Source organism: Sander lucioperca, chromosome 14, assembly GCF_008315115.2.
Source record: "Sander lucioperca isolate FBNREF2018 chromosome 14, SLUC_FBN_1.2, whole genome shotgun sequence".
Classification (NCBI taxonomy): Eukaryota; Metazoa; Chordata; class Actinopteri; order Perciformes; family Percidae; genus Sander; species Sander lucioperca.
Window position 1 is genome coordinate 27,599,187 of NC_050186.1, and position 15,036 is coordinate 27,614,222.

The window sequence follows — 15,036 nt, forward strand, 5'->3', positions numbered from 1 at the left end:
ACCGGTCTCCGTCCAGAGCAACGGGATCTGTTGGTCCATTCTTATATAGCCTACTGTCTATGCGTCTACCCCAGTTCATGCAAATGCAAATGTAAAATTTCAAGCCAATAGGAATACTTGGAATTGATGGTGGTGGTAAATATTCATGAAAAAGGACAAGTTTGTGAACGGGCAACACAGATTTTGATAATGAACAACTAAAAACGTTACAAACTGGACCTTTAATAGCAGCATTAAATCATCAGAAGCACATATGTCTGAGAAATCCGAGTTTCCGAGGAGTCCCTGAATGCTGCAAGAGCGTCAAACCTCCACCCCTCGAGGAAGCCGAGCGACATCCATCAGACTCGTTGCAATTTCAGAGGTACTGTCGAGCACTTCTCAGGCAGCACTCCACTGAACACTTCCACGGGCCGTCACGTCGAGCTCCGGCCAGGCTCGGTGATCTCTGGCGGGTTTCCCTCTCCTTCAGAACTGTGGGAGAGATGCGACGTCTCGGAGGAGGAGGAGACCAACTGGCCAAGCAGCAGCAGCAGCAACAGCAACAGCAGCAGCAGCAGCAGCAGCAGCAGCAGCACACACCTGCGAGCAGGATCTGAGTTTGTTTCGATAACGTCAAAGAAAGGTAAGTATCAAAGGAGAAGAGAAAGAAATGTTCCGGGAACATCCTTCGGGCTCGTTTGGGCTTCTTGTTTATTGGTGCGTTTCGGTGTTACTTGTCGTTTCCAGCATCAGTAGACGGCAGGCGGTATGAGTCATAGCCCGGCGCAGGGCTGCTGGAGGATCTGCTGAGGAGCAAAGTGTCTGCAGCCTCCAAACCCACAGTCCGTTATCAGTGCCGTGCTGTCTAGGCAAATGACTGCTGTGTGTGTGTGTGTGTGTGAGAGTGTGAGAGTGTGTGAGAGAGTGAGTGAGTGAGTGAGTGAGTGAGTGAGTGTGTGTGTGTGTGTGTGTGTGTGTGTGTGTGTGTGTGTGTGCGCGCGCGTTACCTGCCATGTGTTGGTAGTTGGAGTCTGTGGGCGTGTGAGTGTATGTGTGTGTGTGTGTGTGTGTGACATGGTAATTCACTAAGCAACAGTGGTGGAAGAAGGATTCAGAACCAGATCCTTTGGGCTACTTAAGTAAAAGTAGGCCTACTAATTTTTTTTTTTCGAATGGGGAAAAAATGAGAGATTATTGACAGAAATCTGAAAATCTCCCTTGGCCCTATTAGCATGCACTTTTGAGACGGTCCCTAACTTCAGCTGGTCAGTTCCCCTCTTCTGGTGTCAGGCTTTAATATGTGGTCATGAGGTAAAAATACTGTAACACCTGTGGAACATCACTCTATTCTGCACTGCTCAACTAATCTGGTGAAAACTGACGAAAAGTCGATGACCTACCTTACCTAAAGGCCAGTAAGTGAGTCATCAATATTGTTGAGGTTGTTGTTGTTTTTGTTTTTACAAATATGTCGGATTCATTATGTACAGTTGTGCTCATAAGTTTACAAACCCATGCTAAAGTTGACTAAGAAGAAGAATAAAAAAAAACCATCTTTTGGAAATTGATCTTAATGACTTCATTAAAAAGAAATTAGGAAAAATCCAACCTTTTTTTTAAAGACTATTTTTTGGGGCTTTTCCCCTTTATTATGAAGCGACAGTGGATAGACTTGAAAGGAGGAGAGAGAGAGATGACACGCAGCAAAGGGCAGAAGGTGGGATTCGAACTCGTGCCACTGCAGGATTCAGCCAACCTGGGGCAAGCGATCTTACTGGGTGAGCTAAAGGCCTCTGGAAAAGTCCAACCTTTAGGGACACCTATTTCAGTTAGCCTAATAGCTGGTTTAATTTGCATTGAGAGATGATTTTATGGAAAGTACCCCATGCCAATCTCTAGGTATGGTGAAGGGGATGTGATGATGTGGGGCTATTTTAATTCCAAAGGCCAAGGGAACTTTATCAGGATGCATAGTATCCTGGATCCATGACATAACTGGCCTTTAAAAAGAAACATCTGCCTGCCTCTATGGGAATTTAACATAGGGGTGGACTTACTTATGCCCCCTGTATTTTAAGGAAGAACATTTATTTATTTACGATACATTATTCATTCACAAAGAAAATTGGTGTCCTTAAAGGTTGGATTTTTTTAAATTAAGGCATTAAGATCAATTTCCAAAAGATGTTACTTTAGCATGGGTATGTAAACTTATGAGCACAACTGTTTATTTTCAGACATATATTTAATTTGGGGGAAAAAAAGTATAAAACAATAATTTGGCAGCCCCCCTGCAGTGACTATGAGCCCCCCCGGGGTCAGGACCCCCTGCTGTAGATCACTGCTGCAGCCTGTTTGTTTACATTTTGGCATCATGCAAAGTCTGGCTGCTTTGGCTGCTAGCAGTGGCGTGAGGGACCAATATTGTATTTTGTACCGAAAAATGTAGCCTATTTGTACTTGGTTAAACCCCACTCGTGGCTTGTTCACTGTAAACTGTTCAGGCAGGTGTTCGCCTGAATGAGAGATACACACTCTGCCATTGTGTCAGTAATGAGTATCTCTCTCCATCCCATAGGCAGAATCATAGGGTATTTGTTGCCCCATAAATCAGCTTGTGAAAGGAGCAGGGGTAATTAGTGGAAGCAGCTTTTATTGGTTTGGTAATGCACTCGCCGTCCCTTGACCTGCTGGCAGCTTTATTGTTTCACGTCTCCAGTATCCAATCCATCCGAGTTGATTGCTCGCTGATGGACTGGAAATTACACGCTGCATGTGGCTTGTGGGGTTGTTATCTCTGCTGGTATTAGTATACACTGAAGACTTCCTCAAAATTGCTATTCATTTGATAACATTTCATAAAAAAAACATTTATTAATAAACAAAAACAAATGAAAAGCAAGAGAGTTGTGGCGGCAGGATGGAGATGTTTTTCACTTCTTTTATTTGTCATGTCCAAGTGCTAATGCTGCATTCATATCCTGTCAGATTTATCGTAAATATGAACTGCTAACATGGAAGAACTGTTCACATCCACTGGTCACCAATTTTTTTGTCACAGGTTGTATGTGTCTGTGAAGTCTTGAGCAGTTAGTTGAGCGAAAGAGTTGTTTTTCCTCCTCGGACTATTTCACTTTAATAGTTTTTAGAAAGCTTTTAAAGTAAAAGTCTGTTACAGACGTCTGCACACTACATTGTTAAAGAACCCCACTGCTCACAATGCCTGGTGCTGAGAGGAGCTTACAGCCTGCCCCGCCTGTGGCTCGGGTGGTAGAGTGGTCGTCCACCAATCGGAAGGTCAGGGGTTCGATCCCTGGCCCTGCAGTCCCATGTCGAAGTGTCCTTGGGCAAGACACTGAACCCTGAGTTGCTCCCGATGCTGCGCCATCGGTGTGTGAATGTTTATCTGATGAACAGGTGGCACCTTGTATGGCAGCCTTGGCCAATGTGTGTGAATGGTTCCTGTACTATGTAAAAGTGCTTTGAGTAGTCATTAAGACTAGACAAGCACTATATAAATACAGTCCATTTACATCAGCAGGGAGACACTCTGGAGGATGACACTTGCCATCATATTATTAATGGAAACTACTGGCTGCCGCTTAATTTGTGACCCTGCATTTCACACCACTGCGTAAAAATCATGGGTAAATAACCAGGTAGTCTTATTTCCTTGACGTTCAACTCATAGACTGTTAATATTAATGGACAAAGCATCCGGTTCGGTGAAGTGGTGCAATTGCAGTGCAAGTGCCTTAAACCTGCATTCTATCTGAATGGTCTCGTTGATTTTAAAATTGGCGATAAAGCAGGGGGTGTTTCAGGGCGTGGCTATGATGTGATTACCAGTGAAAGTGTGTAACGTAACGTAGACTTTGCTCCTGTGCAGCAGCAAATTCCGACGGGTGCATGTATTTTGCGTTTCCTTCCGCTTTCTTTGTGTTGAAATTTTAAATCCGGTGGATTAATGAGGACTATGATTGACTGCTTCTCAGAGCGCTGCATGGTAAATTGACACAGCTAGCTAGACTATCTGTCCAATCTGAGTTTTCTCACGCACGACTATTTTGCAGCAGCTCTGTGCAGAGTTTAGCGCCGCCCATGACGATTCTGATTGGTTTAAAGAAATGCTAATAAACCAGACCATGTTTTCCTCCCATCCCCGAATGCGATTTGGAGTAGCCAGACCCTCCTTCAGCGCGCTTTGAAGAAGGGTCTGGCAAAGTGAGACTAATAACCAGGTTACTTATGTTCCAGACACCACACCTGGATAAGATGGCCGCGGTATGGCAGCCTACTATGTGCGCAGGTGCATCCTCAACTCTAGTCATGTGTAAACCATAGACTGTATATAAAGAATGGACGTAGCATTAGTGAAGCATTTGGTTGAACCATTGGTTGACTTCACTAATGCCATCTGTCCTGATTGATATGTCGACGTGTAGCCACGCCCCTAAAGCATCCCTTGCTTTATTGTTTGTGTACACGGAGTTTACTAAAAAGCCGAGATGGCGGAGAGCGTAAAAAACAACAGCTAAAGTTAGTTGTTCAAAACCTTTTTTAGTAAACTCTGTGAACACAAACAATGTTCTCAATGCTGGAGTTCATGTGTAGAGTCCCTGGTGATACTCTGAGCAAAGTTTCATGTTGTGTCGAGCCTTGTTAGTGTTTTAAATATAGTGATTTTGATGTGATCATAGTAGTGCCCCTAGCAATCCCATTCAAATTAAAAGTGGTGCCTCTGTCCTAATTTTGCTTTTAAACGAAAGTTTGACTCGGGTACATTCACAAAAAGACCCTAGGTTGCATTTTGGCGAGAGTTACGCTTTAAGGCACTTCAACATTGGCTCCACTTTTCAGGCACGCCAGTTGCCGCTTGGTGTAAACCAGGCGTCACCAACCTTTTTGAAACTGAGAGCTACTTCATGGGTACTGAGTCATACGAAGGGCTACCAGTTTGATACACTCTTCTGAAATAACAAATTTGCTCAGTTTGCCTTTAGTTATATATGATTATTAATGATTAATGATAGTCATCTATGTGAAGACACTGATCACGTTAATGATTTGTCATTATCAATAATTATCAACAATGACTTAACAAGGTGGGAAACAGATAATATCAATATTCAATTTTCATTTTTCATTTTTAGAACAGGCCTGAGGGCTACTCATGTGGTCCTTGTGGGCTACCTGGTGCCCGCGGGCACCGTGTTGGTGACCCCTGGTGTAAGCAATGAACTACTCTAAAATTAGAATTAAAGTAATTGATGTCCTCAAAATCGGGATCAGTCCAGGCTTTTTTCAAAATTACTTTTACATATTGGCAATAAATCCAGATGGATTCAGTGGAGCCACAAAATATAAAATAGCCAGTTTCAGCTATTATATGACAGTGAGCAGCAGTGAATGATGGTGTGTGAACGCAGCTGTTTGTTGAAAACCATTGCTAATGCTGACGTTGAAGAGTAGTCTGTCTAAATCGCATCCTGCCAAAGATCCACACTCACATTCTCTCTCAGATATTATCAAAGAACAATATACACTGTGTTCCAAATTATTATGCAAATTATATTTTACACTGATTTTCCTAAATAGTCGATGCAAATGATGTTAAGATGTGTTTGATTGAAATAGCTTTTCATTTCAGTAAATATGACCTCCTAATGCTGCAAATTCAGCAAATGACCATTTTCAGTTCTTTACAACCTATAAAATGTTTTGAAACTCTGTTGTGCATAATAATTTGGAACAGTGTATTTTGAGTTTTTTATTATTGAAAAAATACTGTTTTCATTGGGTGGTTTGTTCAATAAAATTCGACTTATACCCTAACGGTTGGTGACTTGAAAAATATAATATATATATATATATATATATATATATATATTCAATGTAATTTGCATCGACTATTTAGGAAAATCTGTGTAAAATATCATTTGCATAATAATTTGGAACACAGTGTACAAAATATAAAATATTATAAAAAATAGGTTATGTTTTCATAAGGCAGAGCTATATTTTTTTCCATTATTCTTTTCAGCTTTTTTTCATTTTTTTTTATTTAGCTGTAAAACACCTATATTGCGTCATCAGCTTGTAACATTGTAAGTACTGTATGTAGAATTAAAATGGGTATTGGTCATAAAATCTGTTTGGGACATCCGTAAGTGAAAGTCTGACACTGAAAAAACCTGGTATAATGTTTGAATCATACAGAGCTATTAATCACCACATTATGTTCTTTATCATATCCCAAACATGAATGAAACCAGAATAAGACATAAGTAGAATAAAGTTAAATTCAAAGTAAAACATTATACGATTATTGTTATGAAAGCTTAGTGCATCACAATGTCCAGAAACGGCCAAAGGTAAAACAAAAAAAAAGGTCTGAAAAAATCAACAGAATTGTTTGCAGCATAGATGTTTTTTTCTGAAGAACCTCCCTCCCTCCCGACAAACTATTTGCACATGTTCCAGGCCTGTAGACCTTTCATGCCATTGTCATTTAGTGTTCATGAGGTGCATCAGCAGTTTCCATGGTAATGTTTGAACATCTAGTTGTACTTTTGAGGTTTATCGAGGCAGAATGCCTGTGAGAATACAGGTTGGATGTGTTGCTGTTATGATTCTCTGTGACCTTTTAACGCTGGGACGGCTCTCTCTAAACAGTATGGCCTTTTCTTTTTGCTCTCTGTCTTTCTCTGTCTCTGCCTCTCTCTCCTTCCTCCTGCCACCCACCTGCAGTGTATTGACCAGAAACAGCAGGATTCAGCCTTCCTAAGATGATTAATGCATAGATAAGATTGCCACCTGAAAGCAAGTGCCTGACTGCTGTAACACTCCTCTCCAAGTCAAGCATGGTGTGTGTGCTTTCCTGGTTGGCTGCCAGCCGAATTGAGTTTTAGTGATAGAGAAGTTGCTTGTCAGTAATAATCTGGTTGAGTTAAAGCTCAGTAGCCGGTTGAAGCAGAATAACCAGACTGTAACAAGTTCCCTGGAGACAGTACTTCTGCCATACTGCAGTTCCCCTCTGCTCTACAGAGATTTATTGCGTGCAAGTTCATTGTTTGAGTTTTATGACTGCAACATTTCAGAGAAAAAGCTGTGATAAACTCACTGTACATTACCTGCTTAGCACCAAACAGCAGACAGACACAGTTAGAGACTGATGAACATAGTGGAGCATTTAGGAGCTTAAAAGGGAAACAGAGTTACTGTTTGTAAAAACTTTAGATTTTGATTGTAAAACTAATTAAAATATAAACTAATGTTTTAAAAATATGTTATTTGGCAAGTGACCATGGTATAAGCGGGTTAATGCCCTTCGAGGTGTCCATTGTCAGGTATTAATGGACTCGCCAGATGAGTGACAATTTTGTTTGGCAAATTTTTGCTAACCAGTGTATGATGAAGGTGATAAGAAATTCATGTTGTTTACTTTAAAACAGTCTAAAGGAAATGGTAAATTATAGTGTAATTAAAACTCACTATTTACATTATTTAGAGTACTTGATTTACAGCTGATATGTGAAAAGGTACACAAACTTATTTAACAGTAATTTAGTTTTACTGCGAACCGTCACAGGAAGTGCTTTTATTTTGAAGTAGCCTACACGGAAGTTGTCTGTTGTGTGCTCTGCTAGCTTACTGAGATGAACGTGAGACGCTAGAGGCAAAACTTGTCCGTCAAGCTTAAGTTTGTTCACTTTCTTGTTTGTAAAACTGCAACATATTGAACAGTAAATGTTCACAGTAAAAGACAAGCGTTTTTGGTCGTCGTTCGAAGCCATTCCACTACAGAAGGCATGTTGGGTGGGTGAAATTAGAAAGCTAACATTAAAGCTAACATGCAACTTAAATTGCAGCCAATAAGCTTTCGTGCTATTGGTGCGAGTCTCTTTCGGATTGTAGCACAGACGTAACACTGATTCTATTCTTTGGTATGTGGAAGTGCAAGTTTAGCGATACTTGGCTTAAAAAACTGAATTTAGGGCAAAATCCAGTTGCTTACAATGTATTCGAAGCTTACTGCTTCTTATGTGAGCGAGAGAGCAATTAAACTGGGAACAGGCGCTGGAGTCTCATGCTAAAAGTGAGAAACATCTAACTGCTGTGAAGGGTCTCCAGCAAACCACAGCCATCAGCCAGTTAGTTCTGCAGAGTATCTCAGCACTACCTCCTGTGTGGAGGCCTAGGTGAGACCCACACAGCAGCTCCGCAAGTCCCGTAAGCAACCTCCGTGTCGCCTTTGGATCAGAGCCAACAGAGCAGAGGTGCTCTGGGTTGGGTACCGAAACCTGGTGCCAATCTACCGAATAGCAAAGTGGATTTTGGTGCCTCATTTCGGTGCCACTTAAATACCTGCGCTGCTCTCTTGTGCTCTGAAATGGACATCAGAGGCAAGAGAAGCATCGCTGCATGTGACGCTAGTTAACGTATGTATTACACTTTGCGGCAGGTATCGTTAGCCTGCCGTTAGCCAGTAGCTGCTTAAATATGGTTAAATGCTGAAAGCTAAACGGTGTAAAGTGTGGCAGTATTTCACTGGAAATGATTCCAACACTGGGACGTCCAACTATAGACACATATACATAGACGTACAATCCGAAGGCCAATGCGGCGTCTATGTATATACAGTATGTCTATGCGTCCAACAGTCTGCAGTTAAAGACACAGAGTAGTTGCACCATATAGACACTGGTAGTGCTCTCAGAGTTGTCGGAGAAACAACACAGACGGGACGTAATGGAACGTTCAATTACAGTTGGTAAGCTGGTGGTGCATTCAGTGTTATTGTAAAATACCCTTTTGTCATCTAGTGGTTCTTCTTTTTGTCGTGTAACTTAAATTGACTGGTAAAATAAGTGTTACATTTTAAACAAATTATTTTAAATAGACCACATGGCCTTAGCAATACACAAGCCGTGCTCTTTATTTTAAAGTATCGATTCAGGCACCGTTTAGGCACCAACACCATTTGAAAATCGTTTTGGGACCGGTATCGGTAGAAAACAAACCGATCCCCAACCCTACTCTGGGTCATCCAGAGGTTGACTAGACACCAGTCCTATAATGTGAATGAGGAAATCGGAGAATTGTTTCCGATTTTTTTCCCGACTCTGACATCTGATGTTTTTTGTTTTGTTTTTAAATTTGTGATAAAGGTCTCAAATTTCATTCATAATGACCTTTAAAAAGGTCTTAAAAAGTCTTAAATTTGACTTGGTGAAACCTGCGGAAACCCTGATAAACCCACATTAACATAATTAACATTTGCACCCCACAAAAGAAAAATGCCACATACAATATTAAATAAACGGTTCACACAATACAGTAACGTGAGCTATTTAAATTAGCTGGATACATGGTTAAACATAATTTGCTCTTACCAGTTTATCGCAGTGTGTATTTTGTACATAGCAAATCCCAGCCAATCGGTCCCAAAACGTCCCAGTTAGAGAATAAATGCTGTAAACATATTCTTTGTAAAGGCCCTGAACACCCACACAGGTGTTTATAGTTAATGTGGCTGATTGGACCCTTACCAGGACTGTGTGGGTGTGTTTAGACTGAGTGATTGACATCTTCCTGAGTCCACTGTTAGTGTTGTTGCACCTGTTAGGGCGGGACAAATGACACCTTTGTCATCCTCATTGGTAGAAAGAATTTGTGACCTAATGAGTTCCCAGCAAAGCTCCGGCCCACCTTCAACCTGAAAGGAGTCTGATCAGCCGGAAGAACTGAAAACATCTGGGAGGCTTTAATTAAAAAAGAATTATTCCCAAAAAGAACCAAGTAGGCCTGCCTTGCTGCACCATCCAAATATTCTTCAAAACTTGCCATTTTCACCGAATAGCTTGCTAGCTTGAAGCTTGTTGATGTTTCCCGAAACCAACAGAGTTTTGCAAGGCGAGGGACATCCCGCGTAAGATCTGGGGGGGACGGATGTTCTGACTACTATCCAGTAAATTAACTGTCGTCGATCCAGACTAGGTCGAAATAAATCCGAAATATACTCGATATAAACCAGATATAAACCCTCATTGACCCTCATTCTTTGAGTAGATGTATTGTGAGAGCCGCCGCTCAGCACAGCTCGTTCTTCGGATGCAGACCATTAAATTAGCATTCAAATGTTCAGCAGTCAGAATTTGAATGTTAACGTTATGAATTAAGCTTTTAAACTATTCGGTACAGCCCTAATTTACTAAATCAGTAAATGCTTCTCAAATCTGAACATATTCTGCATTAACATGTCTGAAATGATAGTGAACTAAATATATTTTGGTTTTCAGCTCTTGGTTGGAAAACAAAAGAATCAATTTTAAGTAGCGCTGAACCCAAAACAGATTTTTTATGATTCAAATCGGACTTGACGTAGAGTCGACTATTTGTTCCTTTTGTACGCTTTTTTTTATATAGACTATCAGAAAAAATCTCAGTTAGATTGGTTAAAGTTGAAATGCACTGTGCAGTTTTGACACTGTGTGGTCATGATACATGATAAACACACAAACTGAAAACTAAGGGAGCCATGTGTGTTGTTTTAAGCTCCCTGTAGTGGTTGTAGTTGTCCTTTGGTGTGAGACTGGAGATGGTCTGACACATTCAGGTTAACAATTTGATCTCAAGTGTCTCGCTGAGTTTAGCCAGTCAGTTCGGATACTTCACAGCCGGATAAGCAGGAGAGGTGGTGAGGGAGAGGGATTTAAAAGGACGACACTGAAGACTTAGGATGTCGACCGTTCATACACAGAATAACATTTGCTTCATTTTCTGTCTTGAAAATATAGATATATGTGACGTAACACCTCAAAACCTGGTGGGAGGTTGTAGGGGATGGATGGGTCAAGAAGGACTCTGACTTTGACACAGGAGACTGATGTTCACATCCTGTCTCCCACCAATCCAATAGTTTTTTTTCCCGCTAAACTTAACCAGAGGTTTGGTTAGGTTTTGAGGTGGCAGAAAATGGCTATTTGAATAGTCCCATGCATTTTGGAAGAATAAATGCATTTAAGAATCGTTGAGTCTCAGACTGTAGTTCCTGTGTAGAGCCTGACTGATATTGTACTTTGAAGGTCGATACTAATACATGATATATATTTTGAACTTACTCTGGTGGACAAACTATGAAATGCATATGCTGTTCTTAGATTAGTTCAAATATATATATTTGACATGTCTGTATTACAATTACTTTTCGGCGAACACATTTGCTGATACAGATGTACTGGCGAGAAGCTGAATTAGCTGATATTGGCCCAGCCAATTCAGTCTAGCTCTAGACTGGTGAAAAATACATTTCTAAAAGTTTTCCCGGCCACAGAGAGCGACAGAGGCTGACAGTGAGAACAGAAATGTGGGTGTGACTGTAGGAATAACAATGAAGGCTGCTCCGGACAGTAAATCAGCTCAGAAGTACTTTCCCTCCCCTCAGCTGCCACTTTTATCCTCGCTTGTAAATACCAGGATTACAACTTGTCATGATGGGGAGCTCCTCGCAGTGTAGTGCTGTTTTAGTCATGGAGGCTGCTTCTCTAAGGCATCTGTAAGATAGATAAATGCTGTTTTTCTATCTCTGGTCTCCAAACATCAAATCAGGACACAGAAGTAACTGGATAACATGAAACGGTCATCTAAATGGAAAGTGTGTCTGTCTCTATGTCTGAGCGTCCATTTTCCCGACAAGCGTCCATCCGATCGACTTTTCACTTGGCGGAGTAAATTGCTGAGGATCCAAGGAAGTGCACTGTCGACTGTGAGACATACGGGACATATTTATAAGTGGTGCGTTATGCGCACACTGTGTAGTGTATTGAGAGGAGACCTCTATTTGCTCTCCGTTGCTCGCTACACTACATTCGAGAACAGATGAGGAAAGGGAGACCGGAGATGTTACATTGTCGCAAACTCAAACATTTCAAGCGTCGGCGATGTAACATTCTGAATGAACACTTTTGTTCTGGTTACAAATTGCTAGCTGTTAGCAAATGACGCGTATACACTAGCATTGCTTGGGGTAAGATTTTGGTAAGAACAATTCACTCCAGGTGGACCATGGAACATGGGGGGGTGTTTGGGCAGGTATTGAAGGATTAAAGCGACCTTACGCTCAGTAAGGGGGGCATTTTAGGACTTTATTGACAGGATAGCTACAGACAGGAAATGGGAGAGAGAGGGGAAATTACATGCTGGACTGAGCATGACCCTAACCCTAAATGACTGAGCCTTTGTACATGGGGTGCACGCTCAACCAGGTGAGCTACCAGGGTGCCCCAAACTCAGCCTTTTTGGGGCTGTTACCAATTTTGATATTTGAGAGCAGAGCAGATATTCAAATTTCAAGGAATTCTGACCACAATACGTTCTGAGTGGGACCTTTTACAGTTAAAAAAAATAAAGAAAATGATGTAGCCCAATCTTCAACTATTTTGATAACTTACTGTAAGTCCATCTTCAAGCATGTATGCCAAACATTTGATTGGTCCAGCTTCTCCAGCGTGAGAATGTTCTGCTTTTCCTCGTTACATTCTATACATACATTATATTATACATTCTAGTTAATGAAATACGTTATCTTTTGGTTGTGTCATGTCGGTCAGCGAAATCAAGACATTTGATGACATCACATTGGGCCTGAGGAAATTGTGATGGGGCATTTTTCACAGTTCTCTTACGTTTTAGAGACCAAACGATAAATCGAGAAAATAATTGTCAGATTAATAGATAATTCAAATAATCATTAGTTTCAGCCCGAATATAAAACAAGTCATCCCAGGCTTAAGCATAATCTTGTGATGTAAAAGGTGAGTTAATGCAGTCCAATCACACTGGAATGCTCTTTGAAGCAGTACTTTCTGGTTGTATGGAACAGGTTGTGTGTTGATTAATAATCCTTCTAACTAGGAACGTTATTAAGTTCTTGATAGAGAGGATGAAAGCATCTGATCAGCCAGGGAGCTGAGATTGTTTTCAGATGAACTGACCATAATAAACTGAAAAGTAATGAGATCTATATGTCACTGCCAAGAATGCACCATGGGACTAAACACAGTCTGTACTAGTTCGTCTGTTTCTCTCATCTTTCATTAACTCTCTCTCTTTACTTCGTTCTGTCTTTCATGTTGTAGACATCTTTTGCTACTAGAGAATCACAGGTATAATTATCTCCCACTCCCTTATTTCTGTTCTGTCTTCATTTCTACCTGTACTGTACACTTCCATCTTTCACGCGAGGGGCTTTCTCTTTCATTTTCAAGATGAAAATGTTTCAAGTCTATCTTCTTTCTTTCTGTAGCCTGTTTTGACAGATATTGATATATTTTTTTAAATACCTTTTTGATACAGGGTTGTGAGCACCAGGAGGCAAAAGCTCGGTACAGCATTTGTAATGTCCTCTGGTTCTGGGGGAAACCTTGACATTTAGATCTTTCCTGCACAATATATGTTTTTTTATATTTCCTCACCGCTCTCTCCACTTAGTCAGGCGAGGGCAGAGTGTTCGTCTATTACACTGCTGCCTTGACATTTTATGATTTGGTACCGTTCTTTTTTCTGTTCCTTGCCATAATGTGGGAGGAAAATGTTTCTGTTTTAGCGCTTCAGAAGGACATTTTTGCAAGAATCTGATTCATATTTTCTTTTACCACAGAGCTAAATTAGCCCAGTGGAAGAAAATGGGCAAAAATGTCTTTTACTAAGCCAACCAATAACTTTATCCAAGAATTGACTTGGAGTTGTAACTGGACTTTCTACTTGGTCAACAACTCAAACTTAGAAATTAGATGCAAGTGCACAAGACAGTACTAGTTTTATTTCTATTTCTCTGATGATTAGCTTTATTTAAACACAGGAGTTCAGCACAACACCATAATATAGTATTCTATACTGGCTATATACTGCCAGGGTGGGAGGTTTAATTCCTTAAAGGAGAAATCTTCAACAGGGGGTCACTAGGGGGGATCCCTAGGGGGTGCTCAGAGTTACTGCAGGGGCTCCATCAAATTATTGTCTGATCAATTTTTTGATAAGTTTAACATTAGTTTCGCACAGCGCTGTGGATTAAGGTCTGGCTACCACCACACATATACATTCCAGAATAAGAGAAGAAAAACGCTCTGGGTTGTTTGCATTTCTTTACACCTATCACAGTCGTTTTGGGCGGTGCTAATCTCCGGACGCAGCAACGGTGGCTCCGCAAAATGTTCTTGAGAAGGAACCTGTTGTGGTGGAACATTTGCACACACGCAAAAGAAAACGCTGCATATAATATTAAATGCAGTTAACTGTTCACACAATTACAGCACACTTAATGTTGGGTTTTATCCGGGCTGGAGTGCATAAATAGGGTTACAGTTAATGGGTACGGGCACAGAGAGAACTAGTGGTGTAACTGAACACTCACGGCTTGGAATGCATGTGAACGGCAGATTAATTGCAAAGTTTAACCATAATAATTGTGTTACATGTTTACTGTTGCTGTTAGGCCTACTAAAGTAGTAAGTTATTTAAACCTTTCAGCATTAATGGTGCCTTCACAGGTTCGCAAGTTCCCCATGCCATGGGCACTAACACACCCCCATACCATCACAGCTGCTGGCTTTTGAACTCTGCACTGATAACAATCTGGATGGTCCTTTTCCTCTTTGGACCGGAGTACATGATGTCCATGATTTTCAAAAACAATTTGAAATGTGGACTCGTCAGACCACAGCAGACTTTTCCACTTTGCGTCAGTCCATCTCAGATGAGCTCAGGCCCAGAGAAGCCAACAGCGTTTCTGGGTGTTGTTGATATTTGGCTTTCGCTTTGCATGGTAGAGTTTTAACTTGCACTTGTAGATGTAGTGACGAACTGTGTTAACTGATAATGGTTTTCTGAAGGGTTCCTGAGCCCACGTGGTAATATCCTTTACATAATGATGTCGGTTTTTAATGCAGTGCCGTCTGAGGGATCGAAGGTCACGAGAATTCAATGTTGGTTTTCGGCTTTGCCGCTTACATGCGGATATTTTTCCAGATTCTCTGGCTCTTCTGATGATATTAT

The 15,036-nt window shown here is 41.0% G+C and overlaps 1 protein-coding gene across 2 annotated transcripts in view; it reads left to right on the top strand.

Annotated features, from left to right (window-relative positions):
- Positions 1-296: 296 nt before the first annotated feature.
- rab27b (RAB27B, member RAS oncogene family) overlaps positions 297-15,036 on the top strand; it is a 74,086-nt gene continuing 59,346 nt past the window's right edge. Inside the window, exon 1 of one of the 2 annotated variants that reach the window (XM_031277429.2) lies at positions 297-628. The gene's annotated coding sequence lies outside the window, so the exon portion shown is untranslated. The remainder of the gene's footprint in view (positions 629-15,036) is intronic. The other variant, XM_031277426.2, reaches the window with a different exon arrangement.